Source organism: Sminthopsis crassicaudata, chromosome 2 (assembly GCF_048593235.1).
Source record: "Sminthopsis crassicaudata isolate SCR6 chromosome 2, ASM4859323v1, whole genome shotgun sequence".
Taxonomy (NCBI): Eukaryota; Metazoa; Chordata; class Mammalia; order Dasyuromorphia; family Dasyuridae; genus Sminthopsis; species Sminthopsis crassicaudata.
Window position 1 is genome coordinate 182,676,889 of NC_133618.1, and position 20,414 is coordinate 182,697,302.

General features: G+C 31.2%; 1 protein-coding gene across 1 annotated transcript in view; it reads left to right on the plus strand.

The window, feature by feature from the left end:
* Positions 1 to 20,414, plus strand: part of CSMD1 (CUB and Sushi multiple domains 1) — a 2,669,009-nt gene that overhangs the window by 779,519 nt on the left and 1,869,076 nt on the right.

A 20,414-nucleotide genomic window follows, 5' to 3' on the forward strand; every position in this document is an offset into this window, starting at 1 on the left:
GTGTCATGTTGTTTAGAATTATCTGAAACTGGATTAGAACTCATGTTCTTGATTCTAAGTACCCAGTACTCTACTTATTATGCCACCTGACTGTTGGTAATTAAATTACCTTATTACTATTCAACAATGCAGAATTTTTAGATTCCTTTAGGAACAGATGAGCATTTTATCCAATACTCTTTGTTATATCTGTAGAAAATAAACTGCATAATAAGTTGGAATTAAATTGCCATGTAACTACCAGAAGTCAATTGACTTTTTAAAAAATCACATACTTAGACTTTTTCCATTTTTGATGGAGAGACAGTGTAGGAAAGACATGGTCATGTAGGCAACCACATAAACATTTTCAAAAGTAGAAGGACAAAATTTTAGGGGAACATTTTTGCCTCTGAAAATATTTGACTCAATTGTGAGCCTTCTTTCAATGAACTGACAAAACAAACATAGAATAGTTTATGTTTAGTACTTAAGATTTAAAAACATTTATTCAAAAAGGAAGAAGCTTGATAGACATTTATTAAGGTTATTCAATGAATAAGACACTGTGCTAAATGCTGAAAATATAAAGGCAAAAAAAATAATAGTCCTCAAAATGAATAAAATCTACAAAACATGCTTTCATACAACATTGTTCTGATATAGTATGATTTTCCAACATTAATTAATTCTGGCACATGATTCATTAGTTGATATATTTGTCTAGAAACATTTAAAATTTTGAATTAATGTCAAATTTTAAAAATGCAACATAAAAGTGACAATCGAAAAATTTGGAAAATGCAACAGCCAATGTGGTCTTTTCAAGAAGAGATGCTCTCAGGAGAATCTCATTAACTTTTCTGATAAAGAATGCTACATTTATAATTTAAGTGGATTTTTATGGTGTCCCTAATATGACTGTAATGAAAATAATGGGGAGATGTTGGCCCAACAATGTAGTTAGATGAATTTAGAACTGGTTGAATAGTTAAACTTAAAGAACCGACAATACTATCTCTATGTTGATTTGGGAAAATGTACCTAGCTCAGGAATCTATTGTTGGCCCTGAGGTTTTAAAAATATTGCTAAGTACATGAATGAAATATTCAATTGACACAAAGTTGGCATTCATAAGTAACAGCTAGAAAATAATCAGGATCCAAAAAAGTACTTGATATGCTAGTATATTGGACTGAATTGAATAAGAAGGGAAAAAAAATATTGAGCATATTCACATAAAAAAATACACAAGTTTAGACTTTGATTTTTTTTTTAATGTTTGATGAAATAGAAGCCAAAAATATCATGTTGGCCAAGAAAGCTAATGTAATTTAAGTTTCCATTAATTAAGTCATACTGGATCAGGAGAAATAGTTTTATATTATATTATATATAGTTTATATATATATATACATATATATATATATATATATACATATATATATATACATAGAGAGAGAGAGAGAGAAAGAAAGAGAGAGTTTAAATATTTATGAATAATTGCTACCCAGAATGTTATATGAGGTGAATCACCTAGTGAGTTGGATTAGCATTAAAACCATGGGTGGCATTAAAATGTTGAACCCATGGAAGGACAGATTGTGGTGGGAAAATCTGGAGGCTTAAGAAGGGGTGAAATGGCCTTATTTTAAAATAGCAATTAAAGCTTCCATATTGATCAGTAGTATATTATGTTTGTGAATAACTCCTTTCCTTTCAGTCTGGGTGATGAAGTTAGACCCAGTCATAAACACACACACACACGCACGCACGCACGCACACATACATACATACAGTTACAATCCAAAATTCCAGAGGATGATAGTCTTCTTGATCTTTCTATCCATGTCAGACCAACTAGATTATTGTACTTATTCCTTAATACAGTGTTTTAAGAAATTAAAGACATTGACAAGCTAGAAAGCACCCAGTATAGTACAACTAAGTTGCCTAAAGTCATGGAGATCATTATATAAATAAATAATCATCAGCCTAAAGATGCTTAGTTTCAAGGATGAGATTTTGGGGCATGTGAACTGCCATCAAGTATTTGGAGGGTTGTTATGTGGAAAAGGGGTCTGAGTTATTTTCTCCTTAAAAACAGTTCTTTAACCATTATTCCATGCTGCCCTGTGCCCATATTTGATCATATGATCATTTATATCAACATTTTTATGGCAGCTAATAAGACAAAATGGATGCCTATCAATTCGGCAATTGTAGAACAAATTATAGGTTGTGTGTATAATGGAATATTATAGCAACATAAGAAAATAAAATATGAAGATTTCAGGGAAACTTGGGAGATAGAAAGTTAAGAGTCAAGAAAATATTAGTTCAAATCTGACCTCAAATACTTACCAGGTTTGTGACCTTGGGCAGAATAAAAATCTTTATTTTAATGATAATCTAATAAGATAATATTTGTATAGCACTTTGCACTGTTTGTGATATATAGTACATGTTTAGTTTATCCATTAAGTGATACAAAATAAAATTAACAGAATTAGAACAATTTATACAACTATAGTGCAGTAAAGCAAAATGGTACTAAAAACATCAGACTCTGCTTATCTTTGCATAATTGTGACTTCATTGAACTATTAATAAAGCAAACTTTCCTCCTTTGTGTCCAGAGATGGTAGACTATACATTATTAATGATGCATGTGGATCATTATTCATATCCTGTCCAACTGTCCACAAGAAAACCAAAGATCACATGGATATGTATCCTATTTAATCTTCTTTAATCCTAACTAGAAACAGCCACCCTCTGGATGTGATCTCCAGATGATTTCTATGCCTGCTTTCCCAGCTCACAGTCATACCCATTTAGCATATTCAATTCTAGAATTCTGCTCTGTAACTAAAATATTTTGATTGATGAGTAAATATAAAGTTAATTACCTATCTATCTATCTACCTAAAGTTGGCCCTATGAGATAATTCAAATCCTATCCAAATACCCAATAAAACTAGTGTCTCCTCTCATTATGTTACTACCTGCCCACTGCAGAATGCATACTCTACTCCCTTTCCACTAGTGTACCCTCTAAAATCATAAACAGTAATTCACCCTACATTATTGAGGAAAGTATTAAATTCCTTTGACCAATGACTCCATTCCTAAAACAATTGACTCTTATGACCAAAATTCCCTTCTACCAACACCATTATTTTCTTTGGGTTTTGTCACCATTAGAACATACACTCCTTAAGGATAGGGGCTATCTCACTTAAATTTTATTTTTAAACTCCAGGACCTAGCATAATCACAAAAGTATGCTGAATATATCTTATTTCTCTTCTTTTTTCCCTTTTGCTTATATATATTTTTTCTTTTCTGTCACTTCTCCTTTTTTCCTTATTCATCCTTCTTACTCTCCTTCTACCTCTCCCTTTGTCTTTCCCTCTTCCCTTTCTTCCTTCTTCCCTTTCTCCCTCTCTTTCTCTCTTTTCCTCTTTCTATGCTTCATCTTCATTTTTGTTCATCTGTCCCTCCTTTCTTTCTCTCCTTCCTCCTTCCTTCATTCTTTCCTTGTTCCTTTTTCTTCCCTCCCTCTTCCTTCTTCCCTTCTGGCCTATCCACTTGCTGATTGCATGGTCTTGAATAACTCATTTCTCTGGATTTCTTATATCTGTGAGTTGAAATAGATGATTTTAATGATTCCTTTGGGATCTATGATTTTATATAATTCTGGTATATGTTAAGTTGTCTGAGAATCTGTCTAACAAAATTATTTTTAGAATCATCAGATTTTTAAATTTTGCATATATTTATTAATATATTGCATTTATTTTTTTATAAGATATGTGCCTTTTAGTTTTATGATCCATTTCCGAGATATGGAAAAAAATATGTGACCATTCAGTCTCTCAAACATTAATATACCTGTTCCATGTTTTCTCCTACATTTTATTACCAAGTCCCCTAATATACTGACTTATTTACCTGTAAATGTTTTAAATTATTTACTTTTCACTCCTTTTTGCCTTACATAGAATCTTCATTCTTTGCCATGCTTTCAATAAAATCCCCCTTCTCCAAAGAGTGGAACATGAATTTATTTATACAGAATTAAATACTGTAGATAGAAGTTCAGCTATATATCATCACTGTTCACATAAGTTCAGTATTGTATCAATAAAAAGGCTCCACATCACAATTTTATATAGCATCAAATTTATATAAAATGCAAAAATTACTACGAAGGGACATACTAGGTGAATTTCTAATATTCCCTCTTTCTGGAATATGTTTTGGCAGCCACAATTGTAATAGGTCTGGCTTATATTTTGATTCTGCCATTTCTGTTTAATGGTATATTTAGCTTTATTTTCTTTTTTTTAAATTTAAGCTTTATATGCATAATTGGGGAGTTCAGTTAATTAGAACCATGACTATGAAACCTTTTTAATCCTATACACTATCTGAAAAAAAAAAACTAAGAAAAAACTATCATATAATATTAATTTATGAATCTTTACTTATTTATAAATTATATACATGCCATATTTAACTAATAATTATATATATATATATATAATAAAGGTTGCACATTGCATTTTTAAAAGAATGAGATGAATAAAATTGATAATTGATCAATTTGTGACCTATTAACTATAGGAAGTCATCAAAGTTTATTGAGAAGGAGAATGATTTCATCAATAGTAATGTTTTAGGAAAATCACTCTGGCATCTATATAGAGTTCCAAAAGAAGAGATAAATTTTAAGGGCATGGGGATAGTTTAAAGATTATTTCAATACTTAATTGATGAAGGACTGAACTTGGGTGGTTAGGTTTTATGAGCAACCGGATAGATATTGTGGACATAGCTATAGTAAGACTTGAGAATTGATTAAATATAATAACTACTGTTTCCTTCATCTAGTAATCAAAAAGGATAGCAACATAGAGGATATGAATGACTAGAAAATGATTGTATCCCATTCTCCAGAATAATAGTTAAATAAAATTCTGTCTCACCCAAAATAAAAAGATATCAGACTCTTATGTACCTCAACTATTCTGAAATTGAGATCCTGCTATAAAAGAGGGACTTGTTGCAACTATGTTGTTATTCTGAGTAAGAGGCAGTTAAATTTTTCCCCCAGTATTATTGGCATAATGTATAAAAGTAAAATGACCTCCACTTAATTTTTTTATTATTGTTTGGGTGTTTCTAATTAAAATATTGGTAAGCAAGTATCAAATCACAAATTCTCTTTTCACTATAACAGTGATTCCAGTATGTGTACAATGTAGCTCTTTGAATTCTATTCATAACAGTCTTGAATCAATGAATTGTAGAGTTGGAAAAATATAAAAGATGATTTATTTTACTTAAAAAATGGAGGTGGAGGAGTTGAAAATGATTAATCCAAGAACAGACAACATCCTTTATAGCTGTCAATTATTCACCTGAGTGGCTCCAGAGCACAAAGTTATCACAGAAAAAGTCAGGATTTACATAAAATCTAAAAATGGTCAAAAGTATAATAAGGAAAAATATATAAATAAATTTTGACATAGAAAATATTGTTAATGGATTGTGAATGTAAAAATCAATTTCCAGATCTGAATCTCTATGGAGAAAAAGTTTTGGTCTTATAAAAAGCCTGAAAAAGGACATGGGTTATCTGGAACTAAGTCTTTATGATCACAATGATGTGCTAGAAAACAATGTTAATATTTTAATGTAATTTAGAAAATATTTGCTATTATTATTGTCATAACAAAATCATGTCTGGAGGATGTTATAATATGCTTGGGGGGAAAATCTGTTTAAATGTCTATTTCAAGATGCATGTCATAGACTCCGGGTGATTGTAAAACAGTATTCCCAAAATAACTTGTTTCATTAATGGGAGAAAGCTAATCAGTTGGAATATTCTTGGAAAAGTTGTTTAGAATAGATTTTCATGGAGAAAATTCTTCTTTTTAAAGCACTTTTATTAGAAGCAGTTTTTTTTTTTATTCCCAATAGAATTTTTTTTTAAATAGAGTCCACAGTGATATCTCAAGTTTATTAAACCACCTTATTATGATGATATTCATTTGGTGGTTTTAGAGAAAATAGCCTTTGTGATAATTGTGATATAGGCAATGATACATCTGAATATATTCACCATCCTTTCACTGTGTAGGCCTCTAAGGAGAATATATTGCAGACTAATAAATTAAAATGCTTCACAGAGACATATTTTTGCTTTTGATTTTATTTGTAAGTGACATAAATTCTCATAGTATTGGACAATGCCTTTACAAATTCAGCTTAAATGTTGTAAGGAAATTTTTGTAGTACAATGAACCATAAATACTCCTGGGAGAAAAAAAGTATCAATGGCAATGTGTTAGTCTTAGAAATAAAAACACAATAAAACAGAGGTAGTATAGTACTGATTGAAAACTTCTAACTTTAGAGTATTAAGAATCTAGTTTCTATTCCTGGCACTGTCACTCATAACAGTAAACATTCAGTCCTAAACAACATTAATTAAATGTTTTATCCTCAAGTTCCACATATATGAAATGAGGAACTCAGAAAAGATGTCCTCGGAAGTTTCCTCTGATTCTAACTCTATGGAAGTATAACTGAGCTATCGTGAAAGATTTATTTATAAGTGAAGAAGAATTTCCTACTGCTGGTTTCCATTGGCTGAAGTCTAGTAATTTTACATTTGTTCATTCTGCTATGATTCTTCAGTACCCTTAAGTGTGCATGGTGATGGTGGTGACAAGGAAAGTTGAAAGTGTCTAATATCTGTCATTGCCTCCCATTGACCAATAACAACTCACACATTTTATAGGTTTCTGAAGTCCTATTCAATTCATTTAATAGTCAGAGCAACTTTATAAAAGTGTATTAAATTCAAATCCATAATTATATATAAATATCCTCCCCAAAGCATTTGAGGCATAAACATCCTTAGAATATTCAGAAGGGACCAGGTCAATAGTTTAGCTCATTTCCTATAATATATAATATTCCTATCAAGTTTCATATTCAGAACTTCTCCTGTGCTTTCATCCAAAACCATGGCTTCTTTAAACTTTCCTGCTGGCCTTCAGGACTATCAACAACATCTGATCTGTTATCCTGCTGCCAAGAAAACTATGGCTTGAGCTTCTATGTTTGCAGACTCAAGCTAAAAATGTGCTTAGAAATGAAAAAGAACACAGAAACAGACCCTAAATGGGGAATGAAGGGGGATACACCCTTCCCCCATACTCTATTACAGTACATGTTGCCCGAGTTTCATGTGAATAGGACTTTCATGCTACCAGAGAGAAGCAGAGACAGAGAGACAGAGAAAGGGTCAAAGAAAGAGAGAGGTGGAGGAAACACACACAGAGAGAACTTCCCTATTTCTTGATTTCACATAATGAGCACTGCATTGTACTTCTCTGGATAGAACACCTTATTCTGAAAATGTTTTTGATTCAGCTTCATTTTTTCATCTGACTTATTTGTCTCATATTGGAACAAGATAAAGTACATTTCCCTTTGTCTTCCAAGTTGAATTTTATGCCATTAAACATTTATCTCTTTAACTTAAAATGGACAAAACTGGATAATGGACTGGAAACAGCAAACTTGGCCATTTATATGTTAATCAAAAATGGGAAGTTATAGGTATTTCAGTGCTGTTATAAAAGGGGGAAAGTAGCAATAAAAATATACATAAAACAGAAAACCTCACATGATTGCTGAGGATGAGATGCATTTGTCAGACTATATTTACGTGATTCTAAAAATGTGAAGAAACTACAGTCCTATTGTCTGATGTTCATATTTTCAAAAAATACCTAAAGCAAAAATTGCGGGAAAATATCTGCCTATTTGTTCACCTATAGATGAATTCTTGAAGGGAGGAAACAAGAGAGAGAGAGAGAGAGAGAGAGAGAGAGAGAGAGAGAGAGAGAGAGAGAGAGAGAGAGAGAGAGAGAGAGAGAGAGAGATACAGACACACACACACAGAAAGACAGAGAAAGAGAGAGAGAGAGGGAGAAAGAAAGGAAGAAAGGAAGAAAGGTAGAGAAAGGAAGGAGGGAGGGAAGAAAGGAGGGAGAAGAGAAAAAAATCCAAGTTTTATTTTTTTTCTTTCTTTTTTAAATTAATTTTATAATTAAATTTTTTTCACAGTACAAATGCATGAGTAATTTTTTATAACATTATCCCTTGTATTCATTTTTCCAAATTTTCCCCTTCCTCCCTCTACTCTCTCCCCTAGATGACAGGCAATCCCATACACATTTAATATGTTACAGTATAACCTAAATACAATATATGTGTGTAAATCGAATTTTCTTGTTGCACGTTAAGAATTGGACTCCAAAGCTATAAGTAACATGGGTAGAAAGACAGTAGTGCTACTAATTTTTATTCAATTCCCAGTGTTCCTCCTTTGGCTATAGCTGTTTCTGTCCATCATTGATCAACTGGAAGTGAGTTGGATCTTCTTTACATTGAAGATACCCACTTCCATCAGAATACATCCTCATACAGTATTGTTGTTGAAGTGTATAGTGATCTTCTGGTTATGCTCATTTCACTCAGCATCAGTTCATGTAAGTCTCTCCAAACCTCTCTGTATTCATCCTGCTGGTCATTTCTTACAGAGCAATAATATTCCAACATTCATATGCCATAATTTACCCAACCATTCTCCAATTGATGGACATCCATTCATTTTCCAGTTTCTAGCCACTACAAAAAGAGCTGCCACAAACATTTTGGCACATACAGGTCCCTTTCTCATCTTTAGTATTTCTTTGGGATATAAGCCCAATAACAGCAATGCTGGGTCAAAGGGTATGCACAGTTTGATAACTTTTTGGGCATAATTCCAAATTGCTCTCCAGAATGGCTGGATTCTTTCCCAACTCCACCAACAATGCATCAGTATCCCAGTTTTCCCACATCCCCTCCAACATTCATCATTATTTGTTCCTGTCATCTTAGCCAATCTGACAGGTGTGTAGTGGTATCTCAGAGTTGTCTTAATTTGCATTTCTCTGATCAGTAGTGATTTGGAACACTCTTTCATATGAGTGGATATAGTTTCAACTTCATCATCTGAAAATTATCTGTTCATATCCTTTGACCATTTATCAACTGGAGAATGGTTTGATTTCTTATAAATTAGGGACAGTTCTCTATATATTTTGGAAATGAGGCCTTTATCAGAACCTTTAACTGTAAAAAAAATACAAGTTTTATATAAAATATATGATAGATTGAGAGATTTTATTTAATATCAATGAATACATACTAATTAGATAAATTTGATTGTGGAAAATAGAACTGATATTCTGGTTCAATTTCTGTGATCATTTTGTAAGGTTGAAGGACTCATACTGAAAAAAAATTACTTTTGTTGAATATGCCTTAAAATTATTACAAGGAAATTAATTTTCCATCTATTTGTTCTTTTCTTGAGTACTCACATACTAATAATCATATTTATTGCCTTTCTTGTAAAAGTATGACTCAAATTCATCTCCCTTAGTCTTTTCAGACATCAAGGTTATTCAATTTTAAATATAAAACATTTAAGGTTCCTTTATTTATTTCTTTGCCTCTGATGTTTTCTCTTTTAAGTTCATCATATATGTATAGATATATACATATTTATATTTATATACACACAAGACACACACATATATATTATATGCATATACATGTTTAAAATTATGACCCACCCTCTCATACCACACTATGTAAATTCTAAGACAATACAAACTTTATCTTGTATTCCTATTGTATTCATTATACACACACAGACACACACACACACACATATATATATATGGCACATAGTTGGCACATAAATGCTTGTGTATTGAACTGAATTTAATGATTCTGGTTTAAACACATTTTTTATCATATATATGTATCTGCAATTTTTTACTACTTTATATATTATGTTTGTATTACTAAACTGAATAATATATAACCATTAACTCATATAAAAGATAAATTGAAGGATGGAATATAATATTTCATCTTAGAATTAAAGGAGAGGCATTTCATTTTACTAAGAAAGTGAGTGACCTGGTCAAACTTGCCCTTTAGAAAATTCATTTTATTAGCTGTATAGAGGGTAGCTTTGATTCAGAGAAAAAAGGAAGAGTTTATTAGGAGTCTGATGCAATTGTCCAGCTGAAAAGTGTAAAAGCTGGATCTCAATTGGTGGTTGTGTGGGTGGAGAGAAGGGCCAGATATGAGAAATATCATAAATAACTGGCAAGGTTTTTGGTAGCCAATCAAGTATTATGGGGAAAGAACTTGGCATTGTCAATAATTTCAAGATTCTAAACCTATTTATACCCAGTAAAATATAGGAAGTTTGGAATACATGAAGGTTTCGGGGGAAAAAAGAAAATGTAATGATATAAACATCCAATGTAATGTATAGAGGACAAATCATGGAGTCAGGAAAACCTAAATTTGAATCTCACTTCAAATACTTAGTAAGTTTGAGTGTTGGAAGGTCACTTAAAATTTCTTAGTCATTTTCCTCACCTATATAATGGAAATAATAACAATATCTACTACACAGATTTATTGAGAGGTTAAAATAGGATGAAGATCTATAAAGCAATTTACAATCCTTAAAACACTATATATTTGCAAGCTGTTGTTATTAATACTAATGAACTTTACATTGCTGGTTACAGCAAAATGAGAAAATGTTAGTGATTACAGATTGAAATATTTTGCTGAATTAAGTCTCTCTTTTGGCTATCACAATGAAGTGGGAGGACATTATCAATGCATCTTTTCATACTTTGATTTACCAATTAAGTTCAGGCCATGTTTGCCTTGGGGTCAGTTTAGGAGACTATCATATTATCACAGATGGCTTTGCTATTGGGAAAAAAAATATTAACTTTAAGGGTTCCCTAAACTGAGCTTCTCTGATTAGTGGATTGATATGAAAGCATTTTGAAAGCTTTAATCGAAAGGAAACCATTTTTAATTAGGAAAGACATTTTGTTGCTTCCTTATGAAACAATGTAAGTGATGTGGTATATTATTACTTTATAGACTAGAACTCAAGCAATCAGCAATAAGCCATTGCATTTATTATAGTGTTTTTTTTTTACATTTTCTCAAAATAAATATTTTTACTGGATTGCATTAAGTCTACCACTTTTCTAAAATGAAGTCCTAATTGATCTGATTCATATTGTATTCATCATTGCTTCATTGTCATACATTTTTTAGGATGGAATATGTAAACTTTCAGATTTGAAAAATTGAGCTATGAACTGCATTGTGACTTCTAAGTATGAATGTGGCTAAAGAGATCAAAATATAATTCATTTTACACTGATTATAGTAAGTGCCTATTTTGACTAATGGCCTTGGCTGCTGCTTCCAGATCCTGCTGGCCGTCAATAGCTTGGTATATTTCTCATGAGAAACACAAAGTTTTGGCTCAAATTCAGCCACCCCATTGATCTGTCTGCTGTTATGATTGCTTCTGAGCAGTTAGTGACTGTTTCTGTGACTTCAGGTTGTGCTTCTTAAGTGTGGCTTTTGTTCTCATCCTTCAACAATTGGCTTGGCATTGGAATCTCCTTTCTTTTCTTTTCTTTTTTTTCTTTTTTTTTTTTTTTCAAAAGGTCAATGAAATAAAAACATGCAAACAGCAACATGTTTTGAATGCTGCTGGACTGACTGAATCTCAGGCCCTATTCTTTCATTTGATATAATCACCAAAGCTAAGTTCTTAGAAGATATGGGTTTAAATTCTGTTACTATCATTTACTTCTGTGGTGTAAGTCAAATCATTGTCCTTTCTAGGAAATAGTTTACTAATTTGGATTTCAAATGAGATCATTGATATGGTGGTCAGTAAGGTATTTTGTTAGGATAATTCTTATGAACCTATTTAATAGGAGTAACCTAAAATAAATTGTTAATGACAAGGAATGGGCTAGTTTATTCTAGTAAGTGAGCTTCTCTTTTAAACTTTAAATCTTTCTTAATTTTCTGATTTTTAACTTTCCATATGAATTTAAGGATGGCAGAATCCTCAAGAAAGTTAAGTTAGAAATAAAGATAACCGACATCACAAATGGTATAGTAGAAAAAGCACACTAAATCTCAAATTTAAGGTTAGAATGAGATTTCTCATTTGTAAACTGGTATCTTTTATGAGATCAAGAATTAGATTTTGAAAATTTATACAAAACCATGAAAAGAAAACAAAAAACCTGAAGTACTCTAGGATGCATTTAAAACTAACTTTCCAAGGGGTTTTCTAAAAGGACAAGAATTAACTAATACAAACACATGCAGATATACACAGACACACAAATGATTCCTTTAAACAGACACATTTTTCCCTTCTTTCTCTATTCTCTTCTTGCTTTACTTTTGGACCCCCTCACCAGGTTGGAATACAGTCTCAAATACTTGTGAGATATAAGACAATGGTTAGTACCTCCAACTCTATGAACATCCCTTTACTTATATGTAATAATAGAGGAAAAATTACCCTAATATCTACCTCACATGTTGCATCTGTCTATTGAATTACATAATATTCATTCTATGTATATAAGACAATCACAATGGCATAGATTCTGAGCTGAAAGATTTAATTCAAAGAGTTCTCTGAATTCATGGAAGTAATAGTGACAAAAAACCATCATGACTTCATAATAATCAATTTATTCAAAACTAAGCTTGTTTCATTTTGGGGGGACACCAATCATAAGTTATCAAGCTAAAAAGAACAGTAGAATTTTTGTAATCACCTAGATTTTAGCATATGATTTTATATTGTTTTTATTAACAAGTAGAACAGAAATCTAATATCCTAAAACTAATAAGGAATTGGTTGAAAAGTCAATCTCAAAAATTAGTTATCAATGTTTTTGAGAAAAGGTCTCTGGTCTTAGGTTTCTGATCTTCTACTATTCAAGAGTTATTAGTGGTTTGGATGAAGACATAGTTGACATTCTTGTCAAATATTATCAAATACAGGTTACACACAGCTAATTATGCAGTCAACAAGCTTTTATGAAACACCTATGTTTCAAATGGTATATAAAGCACAGGGTTGCAAACAAAGTCAATTCAGGAAATATTTAAATGCTTATTATGTGACAGATACTTTACTAAGTGCAGGGGATAACAAAGAAAAAAAACAAAATAAAATTTTCACTCTCCAAGATCCAAAAAGAGAAGAAAATATGCAAACAGATAGGCAAAACATAAGATATATAAAAATAATCTCAGAGGAGAAGACATTAGAACCAAGGAAAAAGAGTCTGTTGCAGGTGGCATTTGATCTGCATTGTAAAAGAATCAAGGGAAACTCAAAGGCAGAGGCTGGAAAGAAAACATTCCAAACATAGAAGATATCCATTGAAAAACCATGGAAATAGCTGATATTGTGCAACCTTGCTGGAACTGTGTCTTCCCAGAAATCAGCTGGAGTCAGAATCACCAAAAGTCTTTATTCTTGGTCTTTTATGGTCAAGGTCAGGGGATTTGATCTAGCAATCTCCACACACACCTTCCTCTCTCAACTGCCACAAGAGAGAGTGCCTCAATTTCCTCCTCCCACTCTCCCCACACACTTCACTTCTCCCTCTTTATCCCACCAATCAAGTCAGCACAGAACAGCTCCGGAGGGTCAACCTTCAAACAAGTTTATAGAGAACCATCCAATTGGCAATTAGTCTCACCTGCTCCATTATCCAAGTGCATTCACTCAGTTCTAGTCCTTTACAAAACATTTACATAGTGAGTAGGAATACAACAAATTATTCAAGGCAGCAAACTCACAAAGAATGTGGAAGAAAGTAAAATTTAAGAAATGTCCTAAGGTACTAGATTACAATGAGCATTAAATCCCAAACAAAAGACAATATGTAGTCATAGGGAGTCATATACATTTCTATTCTTTAGGAAAATTCCTTTGATGAATAGGAAACTTGAGGCTACATTTGAGAAAGAAAACTAAAAAGATGGCTGGTGCAATGAAACAAGACTGGAAGGGACAGGTAATACATTGGTTGAAAGAATAAGAATCCGAATAGATTCTGACAAGCTAAAAATTTATTTATTATTTTCATAATCTAAAGGCAAAAAAAAACCTTTTATGCATAGCATTCTAATTTTTAGAGAAAAAAAAACTTTATAAGGCAGAAAAATTTATATATGGACAGGAAGTATTAATGAATAGTTCAACTTTGGTTTTGTTTATATAATTGATGTATATACTACTGTTGTAGGGCATGTTAATTATACCTGTGTTAGAAGAGAAAAATTGAACATGAACAAAAGGTTATTTTTTTGTAGATGAATAAGTGGAGCCTACCAAAAAACAGTTTCACACTTCTGTACATGGTTGAAATTAAACTATTATTAAATATAACATAGTTGTGAGTGATAAAGATTAAATTATGTATGCCATTCTGGTCTGGTTACATCTGAATACTTCCAGTCAACTTTCAGAGACTCATAAATTCAGCTGGATTGCTATTTGGGATTAGTGAAATGACTTTCCATACTGAAAGTTACTTACACTTGTGAAATTACTCTTTTATACAAAAAAAGTTCCAAACAACAAATAAATATTGATCTGAAAGATTTGAACTTATTTCACTGAAATTAGAAACATGTTACATTCAGGAATAAAATTGTCTGTCATCAAGGATGTTAGACATTTACTGTGAACTCTGATTTATTAATGGTAATAATTATTATTTAATTTATTTACTTATTATTTTAACAATGAGAGCCATGACTTTGTCATAATTCTGATGCTTTCACATAGAATCAAGATGACCTATACTTGGAGTGGGGTCTTAGCAACAGATTTATTATACTTTATATATGACTAATTTACTTGAGCATTCCAAATTTTTTCAGCAATCAGGTAGACACATTTTGTTTGTCTATGGCAACACGTGAAATAAAATAGCATGATATTCTTTATCAAATGCATTGTAGATTTCTCTATTTTAATTTCATAAGCATTAAAATAATAATTAATCAGACCCATTGGTTCATCAAGCAAACACTACAATTCCATTTCTGATGCTTGCATTCTTGTCACCTAGTTCTGTCAAGTCCAACTCTTAATGATCCCATTTAAGTTTTATTGGAAAAGATACTAAAGTAGTTTTCCATTTCCTTCTCTACCTCATTTTACATATGAGGAGAGTTAAGTGATGTGTCCAGGGTCATATGGCTAGAAAATTAGAAGCTGGATTTGAATTCAGGAAGATGACCCTTGACATCTCCATGCATGACATTCTATACACTGTTCCCTCATTATCCATGAAGTGTAATGTCATAACAAAGAAATCACAGGTCATATCCTTGTCCTTAGAGAAATAAGTAATATTTTAAACAAATGAAAAGCTGATATAATACAAATGAAAGAGAAAGTAGCTTTAGAATCAGAATGTCTAGACCCAAATCCTACACCCAAATATGGTATTTATTATACTTTTCCTTTTTCTTTATCACTGTAACTATATATAAACATTTATATATATATATATATATATATATATATACATATATATATATATATACATACATATATATACATATATATGTATGTATGTATATATATAACACATATAGATATGCATATAGAAAGAAACTTTTTGATGACAATTACACACTAACTTTAAAGTTAAATTTTATAATTCAGATAAATGTAGAATTACAAGTTTCATAAGAGATTTTTATATCTCTTTTAAAGTCCTCAACATATTGATATTTTTTTACTAGATAGCTAAAGATATAGTCTACTTTGAGCTCAATATTTGGCATAGAATTCAATTGTAATTCTTCCTAGGATCTTTAATTTCTATATTAAGCTTATTATTTGGTTTTCAAGATTTACAACTCTACTTCTGCTAATTTGGATATCCATTAAATAAGGTATTTGATTCCATGCACAGCACCTTCTACTATATAAACTTAGACAGTTACAATTTCTATTGTTGTATATGTACTAATTAGTCAAGTAAAATATATTGCCATACAAAGTAGAGACATGTAAAGTCTCTTGCATTTTTTAATGTTAATCTATGTTTGAAATAGGAAAAAAACACATTTATTTAAATATGGAAGTCTATGCTTTTGTTGTTGTGATTATTTTGTCCTTTGTGTTTCAGTATAATAAGAATTATTCCCTTGTCTATGGTACTGTCATGATGTCGAAAAGATGCTGGATTTTATCTCAGATAATATGAGTTCAAATCTTGGCACTTCCTTTTTATTTTCATCTTACTATCATTTATTATGTCATTTTGAACCATCTAGTTAATCTCTTCATGCCTTACTTTTTTCATCTCTGTAATGTACATCTGTAAATGATGGATTCAGTCTCAAATAACTCCTTTAGTCCTAAGTTTTATAATCACCTGATTTTTATGTGGACAAAACATTACCAAATATGAATCATATTTACATAAACCAAACTTTAAAATCAATTTTGTTAATTGGGTAATAAAATTGGCATGGGGATAAAAATACAGGGGATCAAAGATTAAAGATATTTTTCAGTAATATGGTTTATTATTTAATCCTCATAGCCATAATTCATAATTCCATATAAACCCTTTTTTCTGCTTAGAATTTCCCTGATAATTGTTTTTGTTTTCTTTCCTTTAAACATCAATACTTACAGTTTTCCGAGTTGTTACATCTCTGACACTGATTTGGGTGTCTTGGTTGGTACAGCACAGCAAAATATTTTGGATGTTTCTAAATGCAATTCATCCTAGCAATTTCAGGAGAGATGGCAGCAGAAATAAACTTGTTCAGTTCAGAATCTCATGTTTTCTGCAGAGTGAACATGTACATAGAAAATAGAAGGAATGCCAGAAATCATTTCTCAGTTACCTAACAATCATTCATCTCTGGCAGGTGTGCTCTGTCATTTTACCCTGATAGCTAGATGTGAAAAGGGAATTGCTTTTCTTTCAGTAAAAGATACAACTAATGAGATTCTACAGGACATGAGGGATACAACTAGAAAAAGATAGAAAGACGGGAACATGTTCAGAGTGACATTAACTGCACTTATTCATTGACAACAAAATTGATTTCTTGCTATTTCCCTTGTTCCCTTTTCTTCACTAACTTTTTTTTTTCCTCTGGTTCATCCATTCATTCATTTATCGAGCAACAACAGACAACAGACAATAAAAGAAAGCAAAAACAAAAAAAACATAAAAATAAAAAGACCCAAATAGAGGATCAGAGAGCTTTAAAGGGGCTTTAGAGAACATCCATTCTAAGATTTACCTTCTTTTGAATGTATCCTACAAGACATCTGGGTATGTTGGATAGAACTCTGAGCCCAAAAGTAGACAAGTTGTAAATTCAAATTGAGTCTCAGGTATTTTTAGCTGTGAAACCCTGGACAAATCATTCAACCATTATCTGTCTTAATTTCCTAAATTGTAAAGTTGTTATAATAATATTACCCATCACACAGGGTGATTACAAGAAATAAATTAAATATTTGTTTTTTTTTTTTTTGTTTTGTTTAAAGTAGTTAGCACAGTTGCTGATATAAGGAAGATGCTATATACATACTTATTCCCTTTCTTCTTTTTTTGCCTTTCTCTGCAATATTCCTCACTTCTACAATATTCCTAACTTGTCAAACCTAATAATTTTAAAATGGTAAAAATAATTTTCACCATTATGTCATATATATTTTCATAAATTCTAAATAAAATACTTTCTGAGCACCAAGGTATCCCTTCTCATGGTCTGGTCAATTTGATTGCTACAGAAATAGTCAGGAATTGTCCCAGTTTATAGAGATGCCCTGTAAGGTCACATATAATGTGGGTGGTGGATGGGGAAGGGTGATGAAGAAAGGGAAAAAGTATAAAATATAAGTTATACATATTAAGATTCATGTGTTCATATGTTCTCACTTTAAATAGGTGAAACAATCACTGATAGGCAGGTAAAATCCCATAAACAATGAAGTATCTGTTTCAATAAGACATATATTGTGAGTATATTGGAAGTATGTCTTTTTATATGTGAATTGAGTGGTTAGCATTGTGTGAAAGTTTTCATATGGACTTTTAAAGTTGAAAGGAAGAATAGGCACAAATGAATAGTCTCACATTCAGTGAAGACATGTCTTCGAAGGTATTCCTAATAAAAGATCATCTACTTTTTGCTTGAATATTTCTTGGTATTGGGAATTGGGGAATACCATACTATGAGCCAGGCTATTATATTGTTGGACATTTTAAACTGAGTGACTTTTTTTTTTTATTCTGAGAAAAAACTTGCCTCTCTGTAATACATTTGTTCTAATTTTATATTGTAGAGAAACTGGAAAAGTCTGTTCTTCTATCAGAAATTTATCCAAGTATTAGAAACATTCAAAATTTCTCCTTTTTATTTATTAAGACAAAAAAACTCAAATTTTTCAGTGGCCCAATGGATGATATAATTTTTAGAACTTGAAATATCTTGAATAGTCCGCTGCATTTTGTGAGAGTTCTAATAATTGGGAGGTTGGGAGAATCCAATTTGTTCTAAATGTTAACACTTTTTTCAGTTACATTGAGATTAAATATATATCTCTACAAATTCCACTTAATATTTATAGAAAAAAGAAATTCAAAACTTCTTCCACCTAATATCTCTTGTGGGAATTTAAATCTGCTTTATCAACATTTTCTATAACTTTCTTAAGTTTTATAAGTCAACAAAAGAGTAAAACAGCTCCTGTTTTGTAGTACTTAATAATGTCCAACAATACTCATACAATTTATGAATTGTCACTACTAACCCATTGCTTTTAATAATTAGAGATAGATATGATTTCATATGTCTTCTTTTTTCCAAGTTAAACATTAACCCTTCCTTTAATCTCAGTTTGATATGATTAAAAGGATCCTTCACTTTCTAATTGGGGTACACTTTATAATATATTGGTGAGCTTCCTATAAAGTAGCACCAAAATCTGATGAAAATATTCCAGATAGAGTCAAAAGAGTCCAGAGATCAATGAAGCTCTTATTTGCTAAATCCTAGACTCTTTAATTTACCTAATGAAATCTAAACTAACTTGAACTTTTTATCTGACATGTTCTAATGTTTGTAAAATCAAAAAGTAAGTAGGATGGAAGATAACTCAGAGGCCATCTAGCCCAATACTCTAATTGAGTCTTGTCCCTCAATATCCCCAGACCTTTTTTTCTATCATAAATTATACTGATTAATTTGAGTTTTTAAACATTTTAAACACATAGGGGTTTAAATTTATTTTTTACTAAATTTTATCATACTAGTTTTGCTACATTATTACAACCAAATGAGTATTTTTGTGGAGCGAGTATGTTGACTATATTGCAAAACATATCTCCCAATTTCATATTGTTATTAAACTTTGTAAACTTTACAAGGAGGAAGAAAAAGAGGGAGGAAGGGAGGGAAGGAGGGCAAGGAAGAGGGGAGGGAAGGAAGGAATGAAAATGAGAGGGAGAGAAGAGGAGGGAATAAGGGAGGATGGAGGGAAGGAAGCAAGGGACAGTGGGAAGGAAGGGGGGAAGGAGAAAGAAGAAACATGTAATTTTATTTTTAATCCTTGACAATTATATATTTAATCAGTTTTATTTTAGTTTTCTAAGTGCTATGAATAATAATAATAACCCTGTTTGGACAGCAAGATTTATTCATCTATATGAAGAATTGTATTCAATAGAATACCATTGCTTTTATTGAAAAAAAAAATGCAATTGTCGCTATTTAGAACGTGAGAGTGAATTAATCTGATGTTTAGATATGATGCTGGCATTTTCATTTTTGTTAGACATTTAACACTTTCATTTTCTTTATTAATCCATTGTTAGATTACATTGAAACATAATAAGCCTTGTTGGATGGCTCTAATTCATTGATTCTTCTACTTGGAGCAACTATAATAAATATATAGTATATTAACTATGTTAACAAGCCAGAATTATTTTACTGGGGATTAATCTTAAAGTAAATTTCTTTTAGCATCATCTCTATCCTCAGCATATTCTCTAGATATTCTGTTCTGACTCAGAATCCATAGGTAAAATTGACCAAATCTTCTTTGTGATTATTAAAGCTTACTGTGGAATAGAGATAAAGCTCTTATCTTGGGAAAGGATTTACCTCAAGAAGACAATATATATATATATATATATATATATATATATATATATATATATATATATATATATATATATTTTTTTTTTTTTTTTGGAAGAGAGATTTCAGATAGCCTATGCCCTCCATAACATCACCCAAACTTTGAAGACAACTCATAATAGATGTCAGAAATAGACACTAAAATCAAGCTTCTGGAGTTTACTCTGAACTTTGTTGACTTTTATTTTAGCATACTATCCAGTTTTAGTTATCTGGCTTC